The sequence below is a fragment of the Lepidochelys kempii genome, chromosome 11 (assembly GCF_965140285.1).
Source record: "Lepidochelys kempii isolate rLepKem1 chromosome 11, rLepKem1.hap1, whole genome shotgun sequence".
NCBI classification, from domain to species: Eukaryota; Metazoa; Chordata; order Testudines; family Cheloniidae; genus Lepidochelys; species Lepidochelys kempii.
The window spans coordinates 17,074,027-17,087,956 of record NC_136390.1 but is presented as its reverse complement, the minus strand read 5'-3'; the positions used below and the strand labels follow the sequence as shown (position 1 = coordinate 17,087,956).

Genomic DNA, 13,930 nt, shown 5'->3' with positions numbered 1-13,930 from the left:
TCACGGAAGCAGGCGGAGCGGATGTGAGCTAGGGCGGGGGGGAAGCCACAGGAAGCAATGGGGGAGGGGAATGCGGCATGCCCGGGGGAGGAGGCAGGGGCAGGGATTTGGGAAAGGGGTTGGGAAGGGGCAGAGCCGGGGGGCGGGGGGGGCACAAAAAAAAGTGGGGGCGGGCAAAAAAATTTTTGCTTGGGGCGGCAAAAATCCTGGAGCCGGCCCTGGGTTCCCTGTAAGGTTCGACACCTCTCCTTCCCAAAAGATGGTTATTTTCCATCTTGTTTTTTATTTTTTAAACTTTGCTAATATCAGCAATGTCGTGTCAAACTGGGCTTCTTTTTTGTTGGGCCCAGGCATGGGGGCTGGGAGCTCTGTCAGCCCTGAACTGAAGAGGCAGGGATGACTCATCTTTACAGACAGAATGAAAGCATTTTTGTTTTGTTTTGTGTCTAACTCAAATGCCTAAACAAGGACTTGAATCACTATTACAGACAAAAACAAAAACAAAATATAAACTGCTGGAATAAGGATCACTTCCCCTCCCAGCATGGTTTCTCTGAACTTACAATTTTTTCAGCCATCCATATTCTCTCCCTGGAAAATACTGCAAAATACTTGAGTTCCAAAGTCTTAAGAAAGCTGAAACACCTCACACTCACGCTCCTCTGACATTTTTCTATTTCTCCCATTTTATCACTGAAGTTAAAAATTCAATGCCCAGTAAGTACATCCCCTCCTAAGGGCTTCAGGGAGTCTTTAAATATCTATTTTAGAAATCCAAGTGGAGGCCAGATTATTTTTAAAGAGAGTCATAATATAATAGGCACATTCCATTAGGGAATTTAAGGCCTCGCTGGCCCCAGAGCCTTGTTGCCTAACTTTAAAATGGGAATAACGCTAGAACCGGTGATCTCTCTAGAACCTGTAAGCGCGCCCTCTACAAGTGGCCTGACTTTCAAGATTAATGGCACCCATCAGCTGTTATTAAAGTCAATGGGAGCTGAAAACATGAAAATATTTAGGATTCTAAATAAGGATTTAGGAGCCTAACTTTAGGCATCCATATTTTAAAAACCCTTGGGCTGATACTGCTCTTGAGTTTAAGGGAGAAAAGTAAATCCTGCTATTGGTAGGTGTCTTTGGAAAGAAACAAAAAGCATTCAGCTGCTGACTCTCCCAAAGGGGTATGATACCACAGTATATTTCTAGCCAGTACTTAGGGGGTCTGTGCAAACAGGTCCTCCATAAAAAGAGTCGGAACAATCAAGTTGAAGATGATGAAGCAAAACTGAGTAGTTCCATGCCAATGGCAAATTATAAAGGAGAAATCCTCTAACAAACACAGAAGAGTCCAAGACCATCTTGCATTTGTAATCAATGCAACTATGTACAGTACCAATTTATACTTTTAGAAAAAATATCCCCAGTGCAAAAACCTGGTTTTCACACAACTCATTGCAATGTACCAGAACACTTTTTGATTAAAATGTGAGTATGGATAGGGGAAAAAAAAAAAAACTCATGCAAAAGTTGCAAGAAAATGTTTGAGGTCCTTTTCTTGAGTACATCACATGGGGTCTTTTCCTAGAGTATACTGATGGCCAATTCTTCTCTTAATGCCTCCATCTTGCTTCACTCCCCTCATTATCTGTCAAATTATACTCTCACATTTTGCACAATTAGTACTCTTGGAACGATGCCATACACTGCTTACTGCCTGCCTGTGGGCTGAAAAGCTTCCCTGATCCCGTATGCCATGCAACACCCATCCAAGCTCTCCTCCGAACAGATTTCTTGTGACTGTGCTGGACCACTAACCCATGTCAACCTAGTATATTTAGAAAGAATTCCACTTCTAAGACTACACATACAATGCAAACAAGTTGCTTTATGCTATATAAGCCTCCATCTAGTTCCCACCCCAACCCATTCTCTCTCCATGTCCTCACATCATACATAACCTAGATCCTCAAACCTGCAACTGGATTCACACAAGCGCACATCTGCATTAATGTGATCTTCCATGAAGTCCTGGGGCTTTGCATGGTCAGAAGAATTCACACCCACAGCCATCAAACTGTACGACAAGGGCCCTAGATTGGAAGCTTCTCAGGGAACGGGGCCGTGTTCATCCATGGTGCGGTTTAAATACAATATATATATTGAACATGAAGTATGAATTGTCAAGGAGCAGCAACTTTCGTATTTCCTCCTGGAGCCACAGTCAGTTCTTTATTTAGAAAGATTTACAAACAGGATTTTGCCATTCACAGGGCTCTAGCAACCACCAAAAAAAAGGTTCCCCTGGTCCTCTTTGGCCTGGGTTATGCACAGCATCCTTCTTTGTTCGGAATTTAGTGTGGCTATCAGTTATATAAATGTTCTCAAATCTCAGAGTCACGTTTCATTCATTCACTGCTATCAGTGCTGGTTTGAGATAAGCGGCCATTTTTGCAGCCAGGAAAGCTCTGTCTTACCTCCGCCTACTGCCTGCATTTGCGACCCAGCTTCCTTTCCCTGGGCTCAAGTCTCCATTGCCCTTGTAGTTTGTGTAGTCCATCCAAACTCACACCACAACTCTGCCATGTTGCTCAATTGAAAATCTTATTACTTGGGTAGTTGAGAATAAAGAATCTGTGTGCTGCTTAAAGTTTCTAGCTTACACTATGTTTATTTCACAGCAAGATATTCAGAATGCATTAACCACATTTCCCTCTCTTGCCCTCCCCCTCCGCCCCCGTCCCCTAAAAAAACCACAGTCAAGGTAACAGCCAAATTTTCTTCCAAGGTATTCTGGGAATCAAAGAAGCTTTGAGCTGTTGGACAACCAAATTTATGCCGATCATGTCAAAAGGAGCAGAGCACTCCAATGCCTTTCACCATCTTGTTACTGGAATTCCAGAAGTGAAAAGGGTTTTCCCTCAGCCCTCATAATTTTTGAGTTTACATCACTGGAGTTCCAAGTTCTTGGAAGTCCTTAGATTATCTTTTGATTCTGGGGTATCACTGGAAGAGTTCCTTGCCTCTTACAAACACGCCCTTTATGTTACAAAGGGGAATGAGGCCTTAGTCCAATTTGTAAAGTTGACTTTTCTTTACTGCAACCTGGTGTTGTGCGCCCAGAGAAACTGGACTTACAGCAATAAAGCTAAGGAGAGAAAAACGAAGCTCCCAGGAGGTGTCTGAGTTCAGGTTAAATTTAAAGGCATGTTGTACAGGCAGGAGAGGCTTAAGCAGTACCCAGGAATCCTATACTTTCCACTCTCAAGAACGGTAATTGCTTTTTGGGGCTATTTTAAAGTAAGAACATGGGCCTTTGCTAGGCCTCCTACACAGGAGCTATCTTTTAAAGTCAATTGTGAAGAATGTCTACCAACTTTTTAGTGCTATAATAATAGGGAGGCCTCTCACCTCCCCATTAGCCAGCAGTCTCAGGAAGTTTGGGCTGCCTTTCAAATTTTACAGAAGTTACATATTGAGGAACACAGACTTCAATTCTAAAGCATGGCATTCAAGAGAGTGCTTTTCTGAACAGAATTGTTCTCATTTATATAACATCAAAGCCTCTGAATGGTTTATTTGGATTTCTACAGTAATAAAAAGGGGCACCTGTCCAAAAGTTCTTAAGTGTCCCCAGCACCAGTTACACAGATAAAAACTAAAACCAGCAGCTTTCACATCAACAGCACTGGACCCTCTACAAAGCTTCACACATATCTCCTCCTCACCTGCACCCTGTGCAAATAAATGTCTTTCAGAATTCCAGTGTGGGGAACTAGTTCCAGAACTGAGCCTTCCCCCTCTCGCTCACACAGAAAAAACACTTTTGCCAGTTGCCTCTCTTTTATATGAGAGGTACGCAACTTGAGTGCCTCTGCTGACCACAGTGTGGCACTACGGCACGAAAAGGGCGGTGGTCTCAAGTTACTTGGGACCTTCCTACTGAGGGCATGATGTCAAAAGCCAACACCTTAGATTTAAATTGAGAAACCAATAAGCAGCCAGTCTCAAGCATGGCAAACAGATGTGGAGGGCTACCATAAAAAAGAACTGATCGATAAGCAGGCTGACACATTCAGTACCATCTTAAGTTTCTGGATTGATTTAAGGCATAGCCTCGCCTAGAGGTACTGTAATGGAAGCTAAGGCCATGTGCACACTACTGGATAAATTGGCACTGCTGTGATTAATGCAGTGGTCTCAGTTTAGCAGGCTGGGTGAAGATACACTAAGTCGATGGGACAGCGCTCTTCCATCGACATCTGTAGTCCACCTCCCCGAGAGGCGGAAGCTATGCTGATGGGAGAGCATCTCCTGTTGACATAGTGCGGTGTAGATACCCCCTGTAAGTCAACCTAAGTTACGTCAACTGTTATGTAACTGAACTAGCTTAAACTTCGATTGACTTACAATGTTAGTGCAGACCAGGCCTAATGCAATAACTCATTTGCTTAAAAACAAACATGTGAGTAAGCAGTTGCAGGATCAGGGACTAGGAGACTATGCAAACAAAGGGGGAGGGAGGAAAGAGCACTGCAGTTGTTGCCCCAGGAGTCAGAGAACTCCATACATAGCACAGGAACAGAGCTCATTCAATATACTGTGTATTATCTGACTAGTGGTTTATAAAAGCTCTAATATAGTGTGGCAACTTGAAAGTGGATACAACATTTTACATTAAACAAACCTGTCCCCTCTTATATGGAAAAAAGCAAAAAAGTGCTCTTGTTTTGCCCAAATCCTTCTTTCCACTTTATAAATTGAAGGCCTATTTATTCTTCTCTGGCCACATCTCCAGCTAGTGGTAATGAGATTTTGATAAACCCACAAAATAGAAGCTATTGTAACAGTTTTGGTCACATGTGAAACCCAGGTTGCGTTTTGCTTTGATTTTTTACTCCTGGAAGAGAGGAGTAAAAGATGTCACTATCTCAGTGGAAAAGATCTAATGGGACATGTATACTCAGGGACTCGACTAGCCCGGTTAGAATTAAAGTTTCATTATAATTTTCATTAGAAACTGGTTTCTAAGGGGTTTGACTCAACTGTAAATTTTCACTCTGCACTGATATTTTCCACGCAATAACTCTGTAGGTGTCAAAAATAGCTTTGACTTCAAACCAACGCTAGGCCATTCATAATACTGTACAATTGCTGTTGATTTTATTAACAATTCAGCCAAAAGTATACACATATTAAGAACCTGATTCAGAAAAAAAATTAATGCATTTGGCATCTATAATACTTAGTAGTGGGTATTGTATAATGTTAAGATTCTAACAGGAACTGGAACTACTGTTCCCAGTTCTTGTAGTTTTGACATGATGAACAGGTCCAGAACCCCTAAATACCAAGGGCCAATATACACTGTACAAACCACAATGTCATGAATGTGGTTACAAAGTTGGTGTCTCCAATATTGTTAATCTAGCATGCAGAGAGTGGATGGGTCTGAACCATCTTTTAGCTGGTTATCTATTCTTGACTTAGAGCCAGAGAAAGGAAACAAAATCAACGGTTTATAAGAAAAAGAACCCATGCAATGATTTTCTATCCAGCCAAATGTGAACGTTTATAAAAAGGGCAGACCTGGCACGTAAATACTATTTCCAGGCTTCCAATTAAGGCACAGTGGGAAGATGTCAGAATAAGTCTGAGGAGGAAGAATGCCACTTAGAGATACTGGGTAGCATTTTCTAAAGCACCCAAGGGATTATATCACAGCATTGCCTGCGATAGCAGGGGATTGGACTCAATGACCCAGGGAGTCTCAGTGGGGCTTCATTTGGGACTTGAGTGTCATAGTCACTTTTGAAAGTTGTACCCAGTAGTCTTACATGTTGATACAGACATTTAGAATTGCTTGATTTGTACTACTTCGGGTTCCAGTTATTAATTATCCACGTTACCACTGAATGGAAATTGTTTATCACCTAGGAGTAACCCATTATCACCAGATTTCATTACATTCAAAACAATGGGTGCTTTCCCATTGACTTAATTGGGAGAAGACACTTTCTCCATAAAGATTAAAACCAGAATATATCTGTACTGTAAAATATTTACAGCATACAGAATGGGTTTATCATCTTTCCACTTGTTATCCTGTGGCAGGAAAGTGGTGGGGGCGGAACTCAAAACAATTATTCTCCCCCCATTACAGCCAAGTTTTGCTCCTTTTGTTGGTTCTCATTATGGCTTTTACTTGTATATTACGGTCTGCAGACAATGATCTCCTTTTTAGCCTTTCCTCTTGTGATATATGCAAAATCCTACTGAAAAGGTTAATATTATTTGAAGAAGTAACTCCAAATATCTTAGTATGTAAAATGTTGACACTAAACAGAATGGGGTTTTTGTTAATTGCCGTTTCTACTTTTTCCAGTAATGAAGAATATCAGTTCTACTACAAAAATGTTAGTCTTTAACACTTCACCTGCCTCTCTCCTGTAGAGGCAGAATAAATGGATGTTAAAAGTTATCAAAGGCTCAAGTTTGAATACTGTTTAAGTATTTGGAGTAACCTCAGAACAGACTTTACAAGAGAGCTTTTTTTTTTAAATGTATAAATCAATAGAGGCAAGTTGCCATAATAGCTAGGATGAAGGTAAGGTGCGGGGTCTCTGTGGGGAACTGTGACTCTCCCTCATCTTGAGACTTGGTATCCTTTGCCGTCTCATCCCTCCCCCACCGGGACTGCGAGCCTGGGCTGCTGTCGGGCTTAGGGGCACCAGTTTAATAATACTGCGTACGGCCCCCTAAATCCAAAGATTTTGATCACACTAGTTCACGTCCTGGATTTTAATTGTCTATCTTTATTTCTTATTTTTATCATGATGTGCATATGGGTCGGGGGTGTGAGAGAAGTAATGTATGGGCCACATGCTTTTTGTTCAGATAAAGGGCAAGCTTTTCTTACCTTGATGATTTATTCTTATTTTTTAGACAGAATAAACTAAAGTGCTTAGAGCTGAGTGTGAGAAAATGCCTTATTAAGATAAACAGGCAATATCTATTAAATTAAAATATAAAGATATTGCCAGAAAAAGAGCCACTCAGTGTCAGGCCAATTTTTTTTTCAAATTTGCAAATGAGTTGCAATAGCATGTTCTGCACTAGTTCAATGTACAGAACTTCTATTGATGTGCAAAATGTAGAGTGCCCAATGAAGCTGTGGACTCCAGATAAAAGTTCTGAAATACAGTTTAGAGGGAAGGAAAATTGCTTATTAGCTTAAGTGAAATTAGCTGCAACCTGTATCAGATTGAAATTGCATCACCACTTAGCAGATATTATGTACAGGAAAACAAAATTCAGATATAAAATGTGACAACCTCACAAATCCAAAAATCCAAATCCAAATTTGCCATCCTTATTCACATCAAATGGAAATGGACTCAATGAGATCACTTACCTAGGAAGGTACTACTCAGTGTGAATAAGGAGGAGAGAATTGGGCTCCTGGGTGTCACCAGGATCAGAAGGGGAACCAGATGGCAGAGGTGGGGAGACCAGACTAGATTATGGCACCAGTTGACATTTGAAACATTTGAAGGCTAGGAATAGTGAAAAACATTTGAAGGCTAGGAATAGTGAAAAACCTTTACTGTGGCTTTAAGTAGCCCATGAGGAATTATTTTGTGGTCTCAGCTCCTCTTTGGGAAGTTTCACATTAATACGGTTCCAGCTGTGGTGGATTTTGCAAAGAGATCACACACTGAGGCTGCCTTATCACTAGAGATAGCTCTTCCACATCAGGACTGAGGTACATTAGTGGGACAGTGTGTGGTAGATGCCTGGACTGTATCTACTTTTCCATCCCTGTTGATCCAGTACCTTTCATAAGAAGTCCCTATCAGCGTCTGCATCACTATTTCAGAGTAGCAGCCGTGTTAGTCTGTATTCACAAAGAGAAAAAGGAGTACTTGTGGCACCTTAGAGACTAACCAATTTATTTGAGCATAAGCTTTCGTGAGCTACAGCTCACTTCATCCGATGCAGTGAGCTGTAGCTCATGAAAGCTTATGCTCAAATAAATTGGTTAGTCTCTAAGGTGCCACAAGTACTCCTTTTCTCTTTGCATCACTATTGACAGTCCTCTTTAATACTGTACAATTGCATACATAGTACTTTAATATAGTATCGATGTATTATAGCTAACTTATGTTTTACTAAGAGAAAGCCAAAAATGAAGATACCAGCAGCAGTTCCTGACACCAAAGATGTAGACTCTTCTATGACATTTTCAAGAGCGTAGACAAGGGATGCAAATCAACAGGCATGGCACATGAATGCTAATCAGAGAATACAGTCACCTTTACTTTTGCTTTCACTTTGACCCTTTCAGCATCACTCATGTTAGAAATACTGAAGTTCATGGCACACAGGGCCTAAAAAGGCACAAATTAGATACCTGAAATTAGTTATCTTGAAATGTCTAATTAGTAGCTAGAGGAGTACTGCAGTGCTGCTGAAATATGGACCAGGTTGCTCATTTTACCTAATTCAACTACTCCTTGTGTAGCGCGAACTGACTAATCTCTACCCTTGAAGCAACGAAGTGAAGTTGCTAATTTGTTTGATTATACTCAAGACTTTCACTGTGGGGTTTCAGTGGAACTTGAGACAGTGGAGCATTCTGTGTGCCACTAAAAATTATGAACATAAAGCAGATGGAGTACTAAGTTTATGCTGGCAGAGGTCTATCGACTACGCAGGGCTGGAGAGTCATACGTGGCAGACTCATTTCAACTTACTGAAACATTAGTTTGTTTTCCTTGTCAGTAGACCAGTTTACAATAGATCTTGCTGAATAATTCATTGCATGGGTCTTTGTGTGGGTATTTTACTGTCGGATATCTAACATACTGCACTAATCTATAAATACGGACTATAAATGTTCCTAGAGGATAGCTTTATTTTATGCTGCACTGGTCTTTTTCTTTTTTTCTTTTTAAGTGTAGGGGACAGCATAGATATTTTACTGTCTCTCTTTTAGCAACACCAAATGCTACAACATTAGTGTTATTAACATATGCATTAGCTCAAGCTGATTTGCTCTTCCAGCTGCTGTTCCAAACTCCCAAGGAGAGGCTACAGCAGTGAATCAGATAACACTAATGAGTGTGTTAATGAAGTTCCTGCAGCGGAATGTGTAGCTTGGAGACCGGCATTAAAAGCATATTCCTCTACCCTTGAAAACTAAGATGGTTCATAGCTGTTGATTTTTATTTATTTATTTACTCGCTCACTGCTCAGCGTAAATTCCTACTCAAAAGGGGGATTCAGCAAGAGGAATGCCCAGGATGGAGAAATGACAACACAGCAATCCAGTCTGAATCCAAAAGCAGAGAATCAGAGTTAATTAGGAAACATATTCCAGCTGGACTTTTGCCAGCTCCACTCTGCCCTGTAAAGTGCTGCCAAGCCCTTGCTCGCCTTTCATTAACTGTCTGCTCTTGCTTTCCTGAGTTTGTCCTCAATAAATTGTTTCTTCCCCTTTTATTACTTTAATAATGTAGTCTCTCTCTGTTAGTACCAGAGACGAGATTCTGTTTCTGCAATTTAATTAAACTAAATTTCATAAATCAAATGCTGTCTCTTTTGGTGCAGGGGAGAAAAAATATATATATATTTATAAAGCAAACTGACTGGGGATGAAGAGGGAAAGTCATTTTAAAAATTCCTCTGGTTGCAGCAGGCATTTTTTTTCCACAGAACTCAAACACAAACTCGAAATATGAACCCACATGGAGTCTTGGAAACCAAGCTAGTTACAGCTTCATTTGTGTTTTGAAAATATATGTAATAAGTGGTATCACACATACACACATCAAAAAAAATCAATCAAAATATCATAAATAAATAGGATAGCTAGCATCGCTATAGAAGCCTACTAATAGAAAAACCCTGCAGGCTTTCAGCACTACAGCCGTCAGGTTAATAAACTCAGGTTTCCCCCCATTCCTTGATACAGCGTCATCCAACAGAGAAGTCATTGCTTTTCACAGTTATTCCTCTCGTCTCTCCCTGGGAAACCAAATGGTATAGAGTTAGTTTGGCAGCACTTAGTCAGTACTGCACTTCAGCCTGATTATATGGGTTCATATACTGGATGAAACTGTGGCAGCAGCAAGGGGACCGACCTCTGGATGGACCAGCGCCTTGTGGCCAATCCAAATGAGGATGTTGGAATAAAGGAATAGGGGCAGAGGGAGAACCTTAACCAATATTTTATTTCCTGTTTTTCTCTGGCAGGATGATTTGCACGCAGACATCTGGGTTTCTAGGCCTTGTTTGCTTCTAAGAAATAGCTCTGAAAAGGTTGTAAAGTGGCCTGTTCCAAAGTCAAAGAACCAGGTTCAATCCTTCTTAGGCTTGGCTGGTTATTACAGACGATTTGTACCGCAATACATTGCTCACAAAAGCTTATGCTCAAATAAATTTGTTAGTCTCTAAGGTGCCACAAGTACTCCTTTTCTTTTTGTGGATACAGACTAACATGGCTGCTACTCTGAAACTGGAGAAAAATTGTTGTTCTTAACCTCTGAGGATAGGACAAGAAGCAATGGGCTTAAATTGCAGCAAGGGCAGTTTAGGTTGGACATTAGGAAAAACTTCCTAACTGTCAGGGTGGTTAAGCACTGGAATAAATTGCCTAGGGAGGTGGTGGAATCTCCATCATTGGGGATTTTTCAGAGCAGGTTGGACAAACACCATCAGGGATGGTCTAGATAATACTTAGTCCTGCCATGAGTGCAGGGGACTAGACTAGATGACCTCTCGAGGTCCCTTCCAGTCCTATGATTCTATATATCTCAGCTTGTAACAGATGATCTGCTTAGAGTTGAAGGACCAAGGAGATCTGTTGCTTTAAAGAGGAACTTACATAAGGCTGAGACATTTAGCCTGGGTCTACATTAGAGAGAGTTAGGTTGACGTAAGCTACCTAACGTCAACCTAACTCTGTAAGCATCTACGCTGAAGCGTAGCTCCCACCGATGTAACTCGCCCACTGCCCTGACTTAACTCCACTTCTGTGAGAGGCGTAGTGCTTAGGTCGATACAGTTGGGTCGACACAGTGTCCACATAGGCACTGCATTGCTTACATTGACTGTTGCTGCCTTTCAGAAGCCGCCCTACACTGTCCCACGCTGACAGTTTAAATCAGCGCAAGCGAGCCTGGTGAGGACACGCACTGCCGACACAAGAAGCATAGTGTGGACATGCAAAAACAAGTTAAGCATGGTACTGGCTGCAAATTGACATAACTTAGGTCGATTCAATTTTGTAGGACCAACTTTCCCTCGGAGTGGGATGCATAAAAGGACTTAGGCATTGCTGCGCTAACTTTTAAACACCACCACCAAAAAAAAAAAAAAAACCAAAACACAAGAACACCACCGTGATCCACGAAGCCAAGTTAGACACCTAAGCTCCTTATACAATGAATGGGGAGAGATAGGCACCTAGAATGTAATGTACAAAAGCCAGCATGCTAGGCAAAGAGCTGCCTACACTAGTCAATGGGAGATGCCCGTGAGAGGAGTGTCTGGTAATCCCCAGCCCTCTCTCTTGTACATCAGACACTCCCTGCAGCCCAGACATATGCCCCATCTGTGCTAGCAATCCATGAATGGGAACCTATCTCCTGGAGTCAGGTGGCTTAGGCACCCAACTAGTTTCTTAAAGGGATACATTAGGTGCCTAGCTCATTCTACACAAAGTTGCTTGTCATAACTTTTAACCCAGTGGTGAGAACATTTTGCCTAAGATACGGGACACCCAGGTTCATCTCCCCTCCTGCTTCCAAGAGAAAGGATCTGAACAGGGGTCTGCCACCTCTTAGGAGAGGGCTCTAACCACTAAGCTATGGGAGATTCTGGTGGGGGCTCCCTCAGTCTCTCCTGTTGAGCTGTGCTGCTGTGGATACGTAACGAAAGAGTGACTGGAGCAAGGGGATTGGATGACTGCTCTTCCACCTCTCTGGCAGGTGCCCTGAACACCAGGCTACATCCTTACGCTTCCTCTGGCCCAATAATTGTTCCACGGTGGGTAAATACTTAAACAGTCATATGGTTGGAGGGGCTGGGGTGGGGGGAGGGAGGTGGAGAGAGAGTGTGATTCTGTAGCAATGGATTTGAATAGGGCCCAATCCAATAGGCCAGCTCACAGGCCACCTGACTTGCATGCAACATTGGCTGATGCATCCCTCTTTCACCGGTTCGTGAATTGCCCGGGGGCTGACGCAGGGGATAGGCATCTGGATGCCTAGAAGGAGGCAGCAGTGCATATACCCTGAGGTCTAAAATTTAGGTGCCCAGGAGACTTTTACAGAGGAAACTTAGGGGCCAAGTGAGTTTAGGCACCTACAGGGTTAGGAAGCAGCCAAATGGCATTTCAGGGATTGCAGTGGTACCACACATAGGGACTTAGGAGGGTAACTTGCTTTGTGGATTCCACCCGCAGTCTCTGGCAGGAAAAGTGACTATTGGAGAGAGCACCTATCACTTCTGAACTGTGCGGCGGTCCAAGAGCCTTGTCTAGGAATTCATCCTCAGCCTCCACTTACTTTTCTCAGTCTCCAATACTCCACATTTAGTCTGTAGCAGGAAGTGCCACCATGCAGTCTCAGTGAAAGGCAAAGGACAATATCTTATCATATCCATTCAACTCCGTTATTCTCCTCTTCCCGCCCCCCAGTGATCATAAATGGTTTGGGGTCTGCACCAACATTTAAGCCCTAAAGCAGCTCTCCTTGCTGCAGAAAGACAAAAAGAAGGGAGTGATTTAGCCAGAACCAATTATGCCCTTAAGATTTCAGGCTTGTCACATCCATAATACATCTGTCACTTAATCACCACTGGCTCAGGGAGCACCATCATCAAGGCTGCTGCCAGATGCATGCATTCTGCAAAGGAAAGCACCCAACTGCCTTCTGGCCAGCAGGCCATCTGCATTACGCTGGTTTAATAATTTTTGAGTAATTTATCACAACTGTATAAAAGTAAAAAAAAAAAAAAAAGGCATGGAGTAAATAGAGTTTGCACAATGCAGGCTGTCACTGGCCTTTGGGAAACTTCATGTGAACAAAATGAAATCCTCTCTCACCAGGGAAACCCAGCCACCAGTCAGTCCCATTGCTTGGGGATTTTCTGCACACCAACAGGGCAGTGAATATTTCTTTGAATTCCTACTCGAGCCATCATATGAATTGGAGCATTGTGACTCTCACTGTAAGAAGGGTCTCAGAGACACAGAATTAAAAAAAAAACAAACACCCATGATCAGTATCCAGTCAATATGAAGGCAGACTTGAGATCATGTTGTTGGTTCACGTATTTAGAAATTTGCCTGTTGAATTTACACAGAATTGTAGCAGCTGAATATTACACACAGCATGAAAGCTGTATAGCTACCTTGTCCTCTCCCCATTTGTCTGCCTCTTATTTTATTTGTGTAGACAGCCCGGCATGGTATCACTGTGTCCTGATTTGGCCTTCTGAGGCTACCAAGGATGTGTCTACAATGCCGTAAAAAAAAAAAAAAAAAAACATGGCACCAAGTCTCAGAGCCTAGGTCAGCTGACAGAGGCTCAGAGGACTTAGGCTGGGGGCTGAGGGTATAAGATTGCAGTATAGACTTTAGAACCAGGGCTCCACCCTGAACCCGACACTGCAATTATATAACCCTGCAGCCAGAGCCCACAACAGCTAACTTGGGCCAGCCCTAGCCATACGACAGGTCTTTTATCAGAGTGTAGAGATACCCTAAAAAACAAATAAGTGATAATCTTATCCTGGCTTGGACTAACCAGATATGAAGCATACTTATGCTGCTTTCTGGAAGGTCAATGTTACATTAGTTAATACTATAGCAACAAGATTATCTGAATGAACAAGGCACTCTCCCAATTCTCATAAACCTCAGGAT

At 42.2% G+C, this 13,930-nt stretch overlaps 1 protein-coding gene across 1 annotated transcript in view; it reads right to left on the bottom strand.

Annotated features, from left to right (window-relative positions):
• The window catches only part of GPR39 (G protein-coupled receptor 39), a 123,970-nt gene that overhangs the window by 40,865 nt on the left and 69,175 nt on the right, over positions 1-13,930 (bottom strand). The gene's annotated exons all lie outside the window — the stretch shown is intronic.